This window comes from Erpetoichthys calabaricus, chromosome 17 (assembly GCF_900747795.2).
Source record: "Erpetoichthys calabaricus chromosome 17, fErpCal1.3, whole genome shotgun sequence".
NCBI classification, from domain to species: Eukaryota; Metazoa; Chordata; class Cladistia; order Polypteriformes; family Polypteridae; genus Erpetoichthys; species Erpetoichthys calabaricus.
The window spans coordinates 94,613,187-94,625,989 of record NC_041410.2 but is presented as its reverse complement, the minus strand read 5'-3'; the positions used below and the strand labels follow the sequence as shown (position 1 = coordinate 94,625,989).

The following is a 12,803-nucleotide window of genomic DNA, read 5'->3' as shown; positions in this document are numbered from 1 at the left end:
CACACAGTATGCATATAGTAGCCAGTAGGGGGCTAAGAGAGCCCCCAAACCCAAGTCCTGGGTTCAAATGACTATTTTATTTGTCAAAATGCCCCCACAGCCAGGCTGCTTCTTCCTCTTTTCTTTTGTCCTCTTCTGATGCCAACTCGCCTGTGGATGGAGGAGCAGCGACGCCTGCCTTTTTATCCTGGGCCTGGGAGTTCTGCTGCAACAACAACAACATTACCACCAGGAAGCCTTTCTGGGTCAAGTGGTCTTCCCTGCTACATCCCCATGGTGACACCCAAGTACCCCAGCAGGGCCACCCATCAGAACTACGGCTCCCATGCTGCACTGTGGGAAGACAAATGGGAGACCCACCTCCACCACAGGGATACTCCCACCCAGCATACTGGTAGAACACACGTCCCCCAGGAATTCCGACTAAGAAAAGGGGCAACACCCATCCCTGTCACAAATACTGCAGACCTCCACTGCTGCCCCAGCAGGTTGCCACGCCTCAGGTGGGTGACGAGCACCAGATGACAAGGCTGCTGTTCTTCTTTCTGTCACCTAATTGGCTTCTGCAAGTTGCCTCGTGCTCAGCAGACGTCGCTGCCCTTTTTCATTTTCACCCCGTCACCATATTGATGGGTTTGGCAGAAGAAAGGCGCGGACTTCACCAAGATTGCCGTCTGTCACGTTTGTTTTGTGCTGCACCATTGCGCGTCTTGTCATAAACTTGTGACTCAAGACCAGGATCAAACGTCATGTGGTTGACAAGGAATCGGGTGGCAGACGGACACAATCGTTTGCTTTTTCAATGTGTGTGTGTGTGTGTGTCTTAGATACTGTGTGTATTAAAGCCAGTGAGAGAAAGAAGACAGCAGATTCTAAAAGCAGAACGAGCCTCTGTGCAGCACTGGTGGTGACGTCCAGCACACGCCCACCGAAATTCTTCGGGGTCCCCATAAGAAAGAAGGGGACAAACTGTCATCCAGCTGTTAATATGAGGACCACAGATTCAAAGGTGGCATGCTGGGTGAGAAATCCACCAATCACGGAAGCCAAAAATGGCACCTCCTCCTCTTACAGTGGAGGCGGGCCTTCCAGCCGTCTTCCTAATCGGACATTGGCAGACTTCCCAGCCAATGGGGTTGCAGTCTGAGCCTCAGTGGTTTGTCACCATCCAGGCATTTCTGCTTCGACTGCTCAGCATCAGGGGACTGCAAGATCCAGCATTGTCCCACTGTCACCAAACCCCACTATGGCTGTACTAACCTAAAAATTGTATTTGCCCACCATGTCCTTCACTCCACGCAGCATGGTTTGCTTTGTGCTCGCCGGCCCCTCTTTTCACCACCAGCACCAGTCAGGTTGACATTTGCGGCTTCGCATCGGGTCATTAATCAAATCACGCAGGACTTGCTATCATACTGTCACCGTTCTGGTCCCCAGGCAAACTCCTTATGGGATGGGGGGGGGGAGGCGAAGGCAGTCAGGGAGAGAAGAGCATCAGCTTTTGAAGGGATGCCCTGCACATCTGGAATCTCAGCTACACCGGCGGAGAGGAGTGATGCCAGCCTGACAGCAGCTCTTCATCCTGAAATGAAAGGCGCCATCTGCCCGCCTCCCTCCATGAAAAGTCTGTGTCCCCATTTCCAAAGAGCCACTCGTGTGACATGTAAACGGTGACACGTGTGAATTGGGATTGCACTCTGGAAATAAAACCAAATACCCGGGGGGGAGGGGTGGGGGTGTTCAACTAGCTCGAGTTTTCTGTTTCAGGCCCCCTCATGCCACATTACTCCATTACTGCAGCACGTCTGCATTTATATATTGATATATATATTATATAGAGCGCCTTTTATTGCCAAGAAGCTCCCCTGCATGTTAGCATGGGCAGGAATATAAAATGGTGACGGCACAGGGGGTCCGTATGCAGTGGGCCCTCATTTAGACTTACAGGAGAACTTCCAAACCTGCTCCTCTTCCACTGTTTCACACACTTCTGCACTACAGGGGCTTTCTTCTGCCAGGTTGGTTGCATCCCCCCAAACACACACCCCCCCCCTTTCCCCAACAGGTTTTGTGCATCCCCTACACAGAGCTGATGGGTGGGATGCAGGGGGCAGCCTTTGGCATTGGATTGTGTGGCACACCGAAGGACCCCATTGTTGATGAAGGCAGAAACGTGGCAGGTTCAGAGAAAGGGGGGTGCCAGTCGCTCTAATCTCAGACTTGTGCTGCCAATTTCTTATTAAATGTGCTGCCTCCCGCACTCTGTGCCAACGCAGAATATGAGCTAACGTGTGCACCACCTGGTGGTCTGACTGCAGCTACCGTCCTGCTAACACCACGACACATGGTGGTCACACTCAACATTACGCCATGGTGCCTGGCCCACACAGTGCCCAGCCCACACGGTGCCCGCTTACGCCCAGCATCCCCGTGCCGAGTAGCAGAGGCTGCCGCAGGAAGTCCACTTTTTGAACACCTGCATTTTGTTCCTTTTTAATTGAAATGTAAGCAGTTCAAGTCCTGTGAATAACCTTAAGAGAAAAGCGAACAACTGCCAGAGGGTCAAAAAACGTGTTTAGGTTACCAAAACTAAAAAATAAAATCGTTTTACTGATTATACAAAAAGGGAACACGTAACGGATTAACAGCTTAAAGCCTTTCTGCAGCAGTGGAACTTCACGAAGCCTTGAATGTTGATGCCATCAATTCCTTCAGGTGTGCCAGCTGGAGCCGATTACTTACAAGACAAACCCTCTGTCTGTGTCAGTGCCCCCCAATAGCACACTGTATGGTGTGATCACGGTGATGATGGCATGACAAGCCCCTCACAGGACACCACTAGTCGATATATATTATAGATAGATATGGGGGGTTATGAGCTGGCAGTGCATCCGGGGGGCTCCTTTCTGCCTTACACCCAACGGCTGCTACTCCAGGGGGCGCTGTCTCTTACAGCTCCTTTAGCCACAGGCTCATTCCACCACAGTGTGCTAAGAAGCGCCTCTGGGGGTCTTTTTTTTTGCCCAATGCTATCAGAAAACTCAGTGCTTACACCCGATGTTCTCGTTAAGTTTATCTATTGATTGATTAATCGGCTGTTATTATTTGTCCTGCGACTTTATGTTATGTTTCTCCTGCTGTATGCATCTGAATGTCCCCATCAGTTTAATAAAGTGTATCTGCTCTAATCTAGGGGGTGGCACAGTGGCGCAGTAGTTACACTGCTGCCCCACAGTAAGCAGACCAGAGTTTGCGCCCCCCCCCCGTATGGAGTCTGCATGTTCTTCATGTGTCTGCGTGGATTTCCTCCCACAGTCCGAAGACATGCAGGTTAGGTGACTGGTGATCCTAAACTGGCCCAGGTGTGTGCGTCCTGCGATGGACTGGCACCTTGTCTAGGGTCTGCCCCCTATGCCCGCTGAGAGGGGCTCCAGCAGACCTCCATGACCCTGTTCAGGACTAAGCGGGTTAGACAATGACTGACTGACTAATCTAATCTATAGGCTGCAGCCCCCCCAGGTGCCCCTGAAGTAAACACCACTGAGGGGTCTTATCCTATGCTATCATCATCACAGGAAGCACACCTGCCTGGATTCCAACCTTTGTGCCACTCTTCATGTATGCTCGTGTAGTATGACTGGCAATAGATAGATAGATAGATTAGCGTAGTTGGCAGGATTAGATAGATAGATAGATATATGTGAAAGGTACTATATAATGATAGATAGATAGATAGATTAGTGTAGTTGGCAGGATTAGATAGATAGATAGATAGATGTGAAAGGTACTATATAATGATAGATAGATTAGTGTAGTTGGCAGGATTAGATAGATAGATAGATAGATAGATGTGAAAGGTACTATATAATGATAGATAGATAGATTAGTGTAGTTGGCAGGATTAGATAGATAGATAGATAGATGTGAAAGGTACTATATAATGATAGATAGATAGATAGATTAGCGTAGTTGGCAGGATTAGATAGATAGATAGATGTGAAAGGTACTATATAATGATAGATAGATAGATTAGCGTAGTTGGCAGGATTAGATAGATAGATAGATAGATTAGCGTAGTTGGCAGGATTAGATAGATAGATAGATAGACTTTATTAATTGCTACTATTGAGACACGATTTTTTTTATTCCATTCCGTCGACTTTTCCCCTTCATATTATCAATCGTTACACGTCATTTACTTACTGGCTATACGTGCGTGTTGACGAGTGGCACCCCATGCCTCGCCCCCGGTATGTGAGGTTTTACTTTTGTCACTTTATATACCTGTAGTGCCTTTTACCATAATACCCAAGAAGCTGATATGGCACCAAATGCCAACAGTGTTACGTAAAGCCACGTCAGAGGTGGTGAAGTTCAAAGTCAATACTCTGAATGTCCATCTCGTTTATTTTTAAGGTCTAATTCCTTTATCTTTTCCCGATTTCTCTCCTTCAGAGCGGGAAGTGTGTGTGGCTTTAAGTTATTCTGATGAGGTGCCACACTGTGACACTTCATTACACACCCTGTGATAAAAGGCCCTAAATAAAAATACAGAAAAACGTAACGCCGCTGCTGATTCCCCATTTGAACTCGGCTGGGACATTTAAAGCCAATGTCGCATTACACGACTTTTGGTCACAGGACGTGTCAGACTTGACGATCTCGTCGCCGTCTTCTTGCCCAAGTGAATGTGTAACACCCATAAAGCAGCTCCTTCTGAAAGGCGCTACATTAGTTCATAAAATATCAATGGCAACGCGGCCAGCCTGCGATCTTAAATTGGCGTCCCGTCCAGTGTCGTGCCCCGCTTCCCTGCCGACCCCGACGGTTGCGACCTTTATATTGGAACAAGAGCAGCCCCGCCTGCTGGCGAACACCGCGCACTGCACAGCGTTACTCCAACCGAGCAGCTGACTGTCGACCCCCTTGACCGGCCACTAACATCCAGAGGCTCCCACTCGACTGCTGGCCCAGCTGTGTCGCACAGGGGTCTGGCAGAAGTCCAGTAGGATTCTCCACTTTCTCAGCAGAAAGTCCCAAAGTAACCCAACAAGGCTGCCAAAAATAAAAAGGAAGAACAATTTCTATTTACAGTACATGGAAAAAATGCAGCTCGTCCAAAGTCGTGTGCTTAGGGCTCTCTGAAGTGCATCATCTCCGCGTTACCCCAACTCGTTTCTTTCGGCAGGCTGGGTGTGGGATTAATTTATAACGAGGGGGTCTTCGAAATTCAGCTCCCCATCCTGAAAGCGACGCGCATCCCGGGCATTGTGATGATTACAACGCCACCAAAACGAGGGGGACAGTGAAGCGCCGTTACTTTGTGCACTTTAGGCGGCGTTTCATTTCAGCAGCCCAGCCAAGCCGCGCTGATGTGACCCAGCGGTTTAACCCACCTCGCCAGCCTCGCCAGCCGCCGAAAAGAAAATGAAGGAGCAGACGAGGCGCCCCGATCGGCGGCGCGCAGAGGTGTGGAGTGGAGCGGCGAACGCGGGAGCGCGCGCCAGGCCCCTAGACGGCCGCTTTGTCTCCCAGACGCACGACAGCCGGCGGCGGCGCGCCGCACCTGAGCGCTCAAATTCAGGCCGCAATGGAAAAAAAAAGGCACGTGTGCGTGGAAAAGGCCGCAGAATTGATGCGGGGACCCCCGCGCGCTCGTCAGTGTCGAAGTCGCAAAGAGTCTTTAACAAAAGCAAATGACTCTCGTCACCAGTAATTAGGCTACTAAAATTAACATCGCCCGCCACGGTCTGTAACACATTAGCAAGGTGAAAGAAAGGGAGAAGGGCGTCGGTGTGTGCGAATGTCCGTGTGATGTGCGGCAGAGGCAGACAGACACGTAGCAAAGGCACTATATAAGACAGACAGACAGGCAGGTACATATGAACGGCGCTATATACAAGATGGACAGTGTTACAGCACACTCTAACAGAACTTGTGTGGCCCACGCTAGGACCCCAGTGACACTTTTGCTCTGTTGTCGTTGTGGTGTGTCATCTCTACAGGGGAGCAGATGCACATCGTGTGTCTGGAGGGGGCCACAGGACAGCAGTCTGCACCTGTCTGACCCCACGGGTTCAGTTCATTCAAGTCATTCCATCTGGGGGGTCCTGCAGTGCAAACTGCATCTGAGCAACTGAGGCAATTAACCAAATCTGAGGCCACGGAGAAGTCCGCTGAGTAACCAGGGGCTTCTTCAGTTTGTCACAAGGTGGTCTCACGTGCATCACCCACCACTGGAGTTTACTTGATACTAATGACCTCCATGTGTCTGGACCACTGTGTGGTTTCTGTCTGTCTAGAGAGGCTTGAGACCCCTTTACTGTGTTGTGGATTTCAGTTTAAATGAATCACATTTGACATTTTTGCCCATCGAGTCACACTCCGTGACAGACAGTGACAAAGTGACGCGTTTTCAGACAGGTTTGCACGTTTATTAAAAATCACAATCTGAAATCTCTCATCCCTAATTCAGACCCTCTCGGCTTTTGCCCTCCAGATTTTGTGCTCAGGCGCCTCCCGATTCTTTGAGATGTTTCTAGAACTTCAGGAACCCACCTGTGGCCCGTTGAATGGACTGCACATTGTCGTTTAGAAAGGGGGTACGAGGACCCGAGGAGAGAGAGATCCACAATTCACTCTGCATACCGGGACAACACACAAGCTAAAAAGGCAGAGGGACTCTCTGTTGACGGCCACAATGGTGAGACATCAATGAGGGCGAGGGGACCAAACCATCGGGGGCCTTGAGGATTGGGAAACCATCGGGACCCCTCATAGTGCTGGCTACCTGGCCAAACCGAGTAGCCAAAAGGCCTAACAGTCACTCGGGGGTCCTCTGCCGAGATGGGAGAACCCGTCAGAAGTACAACAAGCTGAGCCGCACTCCACCAATCAGGCGTCTGTGGTAGGGGGGCCGGACGGGAGCCCCTCTCGAGTAAAGGAAGGATGACAAGGGCAGGAGGGACAAAGACTCTGTGGTCTGACGAGATGAACGGTGAGCTTTACACACAACGTCTGGTGAAGACCAGGCATGTCTGCCCAATCCCACCCCTATAATGAAGCATGCATGGGGTCTGGGGGGGGGGGGTACAGGGAGACTGGTCAGAATGTGGCCCACCTGCTCCGGAGTGCACCCCCCTCAGAATGGGGCCCTGAAGGGTACGGCCAAGGCAGCACAGGAGTGGCGTTGGGACAAGGGTCCGATCCGAGTGTCCTCGAGGGGCCCAGACTTGAACCCCATTGAAGATGTGAGGAGACACCTGAAGTTCAGACTCTTCCCACCCAATGGAGCGGAGCCTGAGGGGATCTGCCAGGAAGATGGAGGGGTGCGAAGCTCGTAGAGACTTACCGAGCAGACCTCAAGCTACAAAGTAGGGTCTGAATTCTCCTCTGAAGTAGAGATTTCTGTTTCGATTGTTAAAGGAGTTGTCACCGAGTCATTAGGGCTTACCGAGACGTGGACTGATGGGCAAAGATGTGAAACGTATTCATTTAAAATGAAACCCATTACACAGCAAAGTGTGCAGAAAATAAGGGGGGTCTCAATACTTTCTGAAACCACTGGAGATGGATAAGCAGATAGACAACACATAGTGGTCCAGAAGCCACAGAGGTCATTGGTATCAAGCAAACTCCAATGGTGGGCGATACATGTGGAAGGAGCCCACAGTGAGGAACAGAAGCCTGATTAGCCCCCCGGCCCTCTGCGGACTTCTCCTTTGGCTCAGACGACAGAACCCCCAAATGGAATGACTTGTGCCTGAATGAACTGAACCCGTGGGGTCAGACAGGTGCAGACCACTCGCTGTCCTGTGGCCCCTCCAGACACACACATTGTGCATCTGCTCCCCTGCGGAGGTGACGCGCCACACAGGCAACAGAGCAAAAAGTGTCACTGGGGTCCTAGCAAGGGCCACACGTGTTCTGAGGGGCTGTTTGTTAGTCCAGGCCTGCCAAAAAAGGTCACATAACGGGTGACAGGATCTCCTCATCTGTGGGGCGAGGGTCCTGCTATACTGAATCTGGACTGCACCCCTGTCGCCGTCACGGCCAAAAGAGATCCTACTCTGCTGGGCCCTTGAGCAAGACCCTTAACCTGTAATTGCTCCAGGGGCGCTCGCTGTACGATGGCTGACCCTGCGCCCTGACCTCAAGGGGTATGCGAAAACTAACAAATTCCTAATACAAGAAATTACATAAGGCGAAATAAAATAAAAAATAATCAGGGGGTCATTACTCCTAAGAATGAAGGGAGCTTGTCACTAACAAAGACCCTGCGCCCTTCTGCATCAGCACTCAACACCAGTGGTGGCCAGTGATGAAGGCCCACCTGATCATGAATGCAGACCCCTACGAGTGGTCCCTGGTTACACCTGACGCACCACAGTGGGCATCACATCTCTGTAGGTGACACAGGTGCTGCTTGGGCTTGTCACTCAAACCAAAAGTCCCTCCTTGGTGCTGAACGTCAAGACCCCCCAGATCGCTGGCAAAGGGCGGAGAGCATCCAGCAAGCATCTCTGTGAATAAACCCCCCCCCCCCATCCCCAGTCACTCTGCCCCTTTAAAAGTGTTGCAATGCAACTGGCTGACCATTCAGTCATCACAAAGGTGCTGTTGAGGGGTCCAGTAGTAGCAGGCCAAGAGTCCGGGGTCACTCAGCTCGGACCCTTTTAAAGTGAGCACAATACGTGGCATCTCAGAGGTGCCCGAGACCCTAAATGACACGCACCCACCCATTAGCAATTACACCTAACCACACCGTGTGCAGACACAGAAGACTAAACTGAATTCAGCTGAGTGACCGCTGGCACGGGACCACCACAAGTGTACGAGTTCAACTGGAGCCCAGTGTGACCTGAGCAAGGCGCTTTATCTGCCTGCGTGACACCAGAACAGCTGGAGCTCATAAGCACGGCATTGCATAAAAGACATCAGAAAAATCCATTATTATAAGAATAGATAAAAACAACAATAATAATAATAATAATAATAATAATAATAACACTGCTGCTGATCGTAGTGTCCAATGCGGCTGGGGTAGGCTCTGGCAACCCACACCTGAATAAAGTGGGTTTGAAAAGACAACGCTCATAATCATAATAATAAATTAGCCATCGTCACAAAGTTACCCACTTGACTGATTCGCTAGCCACTTAATAATAATAATAATAATCATAACAACAATAATAATAACGGTACTGCTGCGGTGCTCACTGCTGCTGCGACGGGTTTTGTGCCCTCCAACCACAACTGAATGAAATACGTTTGTTAATAATTGTCATACTAATACTACTATTAATAATAATTACATTCAGGGTGTGTACTCTGACCATAATAATAATATTAATATTCATCATCGTCATCGCCTCTCTTAGTGTTCAGCCCTGCAGGCTCTGTAGGTCCTCACAGCTCATAACTGCATGAAATGGCTTTGAAAAGAGCTTGTTAATACAGTAATAATAATAATAAATAATAATAATAAGAAGAAGAACATTAATGAATAAACTACGAGGTTCCCCGCTCAGTTCTTATGTCCATCGGGCTGCTCGCTTAACTTCTTCAGGCCTCCACTTGAGGTGCGCACTGCGAAAGGCGCTTTATAACGTCTGACTGAACTGTCAACCCTCCCCTTTAGAGTCTAACGGGACAATATCTGAAATAGAAATCATAAGCATACGTTTAAGGTTGTGTTATTAATGTTGATGAACAGCACTGAAGAAAACGCTACACACACACGGATACCCATATTGATAATCCATCTGTCTGCATCTGTCTCAAGCCAAGCGGCTTTACTGCCACATACATTTGTTTTGTTAATGGTAGTTCAAGGTCTTAGACACCAGACGGCGACACCATCTGCCTGTCGGTCCATCCATTCTTCCAGCCTCTGGACTCCCTTAATACAATTTCGAGATGGCGGAGGGTCGGAGTGCTAGGCGGCCTTCTCCATGTGCAGACAGACGACGGACACCTTCTCTGATGCTCCTCTGCTGTATAGTGACGTCATCGTACGAAGCTGGCCTATCAGTTATATAAACCGAGGGATGCGATTCCCGGACATGAAACGAAATTCATATATGCAGTACATGTAGACAGAGACACAAGGAGAGAGAGGAAGGCGTTATATAATAGAAAGAAATGCAATGACCTATAAAATAATTAAATAAAGATTCCATATAACAGGTAAGTGTAAGGCGCTATATAACAGATTTCTTTGCACACATTCGGAAATATCGCTCGGCCCATCCGTCCTCGCCCCTTTTCGCTCCCACCACTTCACTCCGCAGCTCCTCGTTACCTTTCCCACAGGCAGGTGCCACATTGTGCATCAGTTTCTGGGGGTCCTGCTGTCCATGTGTGTAGCTCTGGCAGCTCTCGGGTTTATGAATGTGTTTTTTTTTCTTCTCAGTTATTCTAAATCGCGGTGCCGGTTCTCCATCGTGACGGCCACAGGATTCTCTTGTCCCCAAACTCGATTACTTTTCATTTTCTTCATTCGTAACTCTGGGCTCGTCTTAAACTGAGGCCCCACCGAGTTACACGATTCTCTCCATTTTTCTCGGTTACCTCCTGGATACTCTTGTGCTTCTCTTAAACGTTCCTGGGTGTTTCAGTCCACCCCACTCTTCCTCCAGCAGGTCTCCCCGGCCTTTGGCCCACCTGTTCTCATTCATCCTTCTCACGCGACTTCTCTATTTCTCCTCCCCTCCACCTTTTTTCTTTATTCTCTAAAATTCTCTTGTTTTTAAACTTCAGTATTTCCATCGATCTATTGCCATCAAAAGTAAACTGATGTCCAAGGGTCCAGACATCCCGAGCGCCTCGCAGCAGAGGGTCCCGAGCTCAGTCGATCGAAACACAAACCAACGTAGCGGACACGCGGGTCACCAAACGGACGGAGGGATGAATGAGCCGATGAAGTCCAACGTCACGATTCATTTTCATGTTCCCCGAGCAGGACAGGCAGACTCGTGTGGGCGACCTCGCTGGTAATTAGGAGTAAGCATCACCAAACGAAGAGGAAGAGGGCGGGCTGGAGCCGGTACAGGGGGCGGGTGGGCACAGCCTGCCCCGGACCGGCGGGATGGCTAATGATAAACATCTGTATCGGACACACACACACCCCGCAGTGTTCAGCCTTGAAAAGCTGTTTAAACAGTCTGCACAAAGATCACCGCTCGCCCACTTTTCCCAAACTGTCCCAACGAGGTCGTTCAATCTGAGCGGTTGTGGACGTGGGGGGGTGGGGTGGGAGTGTTCAGCGCGTGACTCGGGGTCCCAGAGAGCCCGGCGTTTCCCCCCGAGCAGACCCAAGCGAGATGACGCCCGCTTATTGGTGTTACAGAAAGTGTCGAAGCAGCTTTGCGCTTCATTCGCTGCGCCCTTTTTTCTTTTTATTTTCAATTTCTTCCGAGGTCCATCACATCACATCTGGTCTCGTTTAAACAGCGCCTGCAGTTTTCACACCAAAACTCCAAACGCGGGCCACCCCGTTCGCCATTTGATGAGACAATCTGGGGCAGCGTCTAGTCGGGGGGCGAGCCGACAATGTAACGGTCTTTCCGACGTCGATAATGAGCCGCGGTCCCCTGCGCGCCGCTGGCTTTTCAGATGCATTTTTAAAACTGGAGTTTGCACCGATCCAGTCCCGATCGGAGATTTCATGTTTCACTTCACCCGATTGGGCTCAAAGAGTTTGCAACGTGAAAAGTACAAAACACGGAGAATGTAACAAAAGGACGGCGCGCGCCCGTCCACTAGAGCGCGCGCCTTCACAGCTACACGGAGCGCATAAAACAAACTCGTGCGGCGTCGGGGAGTGAGCGCATTGTAGCACACCATCTATCACTCGTCCGCTACACTCGGGCTCCAGGACATTGCTTTGCTTCTCACGCTCGTGCTTCCCTCACTCATTCCCACCCTGGGCAGACGCGCGACCACTCCATCGCTTCCCCGTGGATATAAAGGCAGCTCCTCGCCAAGCGCAGGAGGTTATCATTTTTAATTTCGTTTATTTTTTTTCTTACAAAAAGTAACACTGAAATCGATTAAATAAGCAGATGAGCCCTACCTGCACTCCTGCTCCTGTCCCGAGCTCCACGGATCCAGCAGCCCGTCCGCCGCTCACTGACAGCGCGTGCCCGAGCTAGCCTGCGCGAGAGAGCGCCCACCCGCGCCCAGGCACAAACAAACACAGCATGGCCCCGCCCCCTCCGCGCTCTTAAAAGGGCAACGGCTCACCGCCGAGAAGGCGCAAGGCGAGCCCAGCTTGGAGGCGATTTTTTCTTGTTATTCTGCATCCTGGTGGCTAACTTGAAGTTTTTGGGCTATTTCCTGTGCTGGACAGACCTCCATAACTGTATAAAGGTGAGCGCTGACACCCCTAATAGACTGACTGCTAGGTTTTGAATTTAACGAACTTAATAATTCGCCTGGAAGTCTGGACACGCCCAGAAATGCTCATTGATTTGAAAACACAGCCAAGACGTTACTAGCGTTACTAATGGCTATTAGCGCCGGACATGGCTGATTTTTAATTTATTACTCACATGTGAGGACCACGCCCCATTTTCAGCAGCCGGCGCTTCAGTGTCCCTCAGCTTATCCTTAATTTGTCACTTGAATTGCCAATTGGTTATTAGAGAAACCTCTGTCATGGCATTCGCACATCTGAGATATGTCACTCTGTTCAGTTGGATTACAAGGTCCTGACAATCCTAAAGGTCAGCTCTGGGTTCAAAAATGGCCAAAATGAAACGGCTTATGTAAGAAACATGTTCGTCTGTTGTTTGGTTGGC

The 12,803-nt window shown here is 50.0% G+C and overlaps 1 protein-coding gene across 1 annotated transcript in view; it reads right to left on the bottom strand.

The window, feature by feature from the left end:
- kank2 (KN motif and ankyrin repeat domains 2) overlaps nt 1-12,231 on the bottom strand; it is an 86,844-nt gene extending 74,613 nt beyond the window's left edge. Inside the window, exon 1 of the mRNA XM_028823867.2 lies at nt 12,077-12,231. The gene's annotated coding sequence lies outside the window, so the exon portion shown is untranslated. The remainder of the gene's footprint in view (nt 1-12,076) is intronic.
- Between the last annotated feature and the right edge of the window lie 572 nt (nt 12,232-12,803).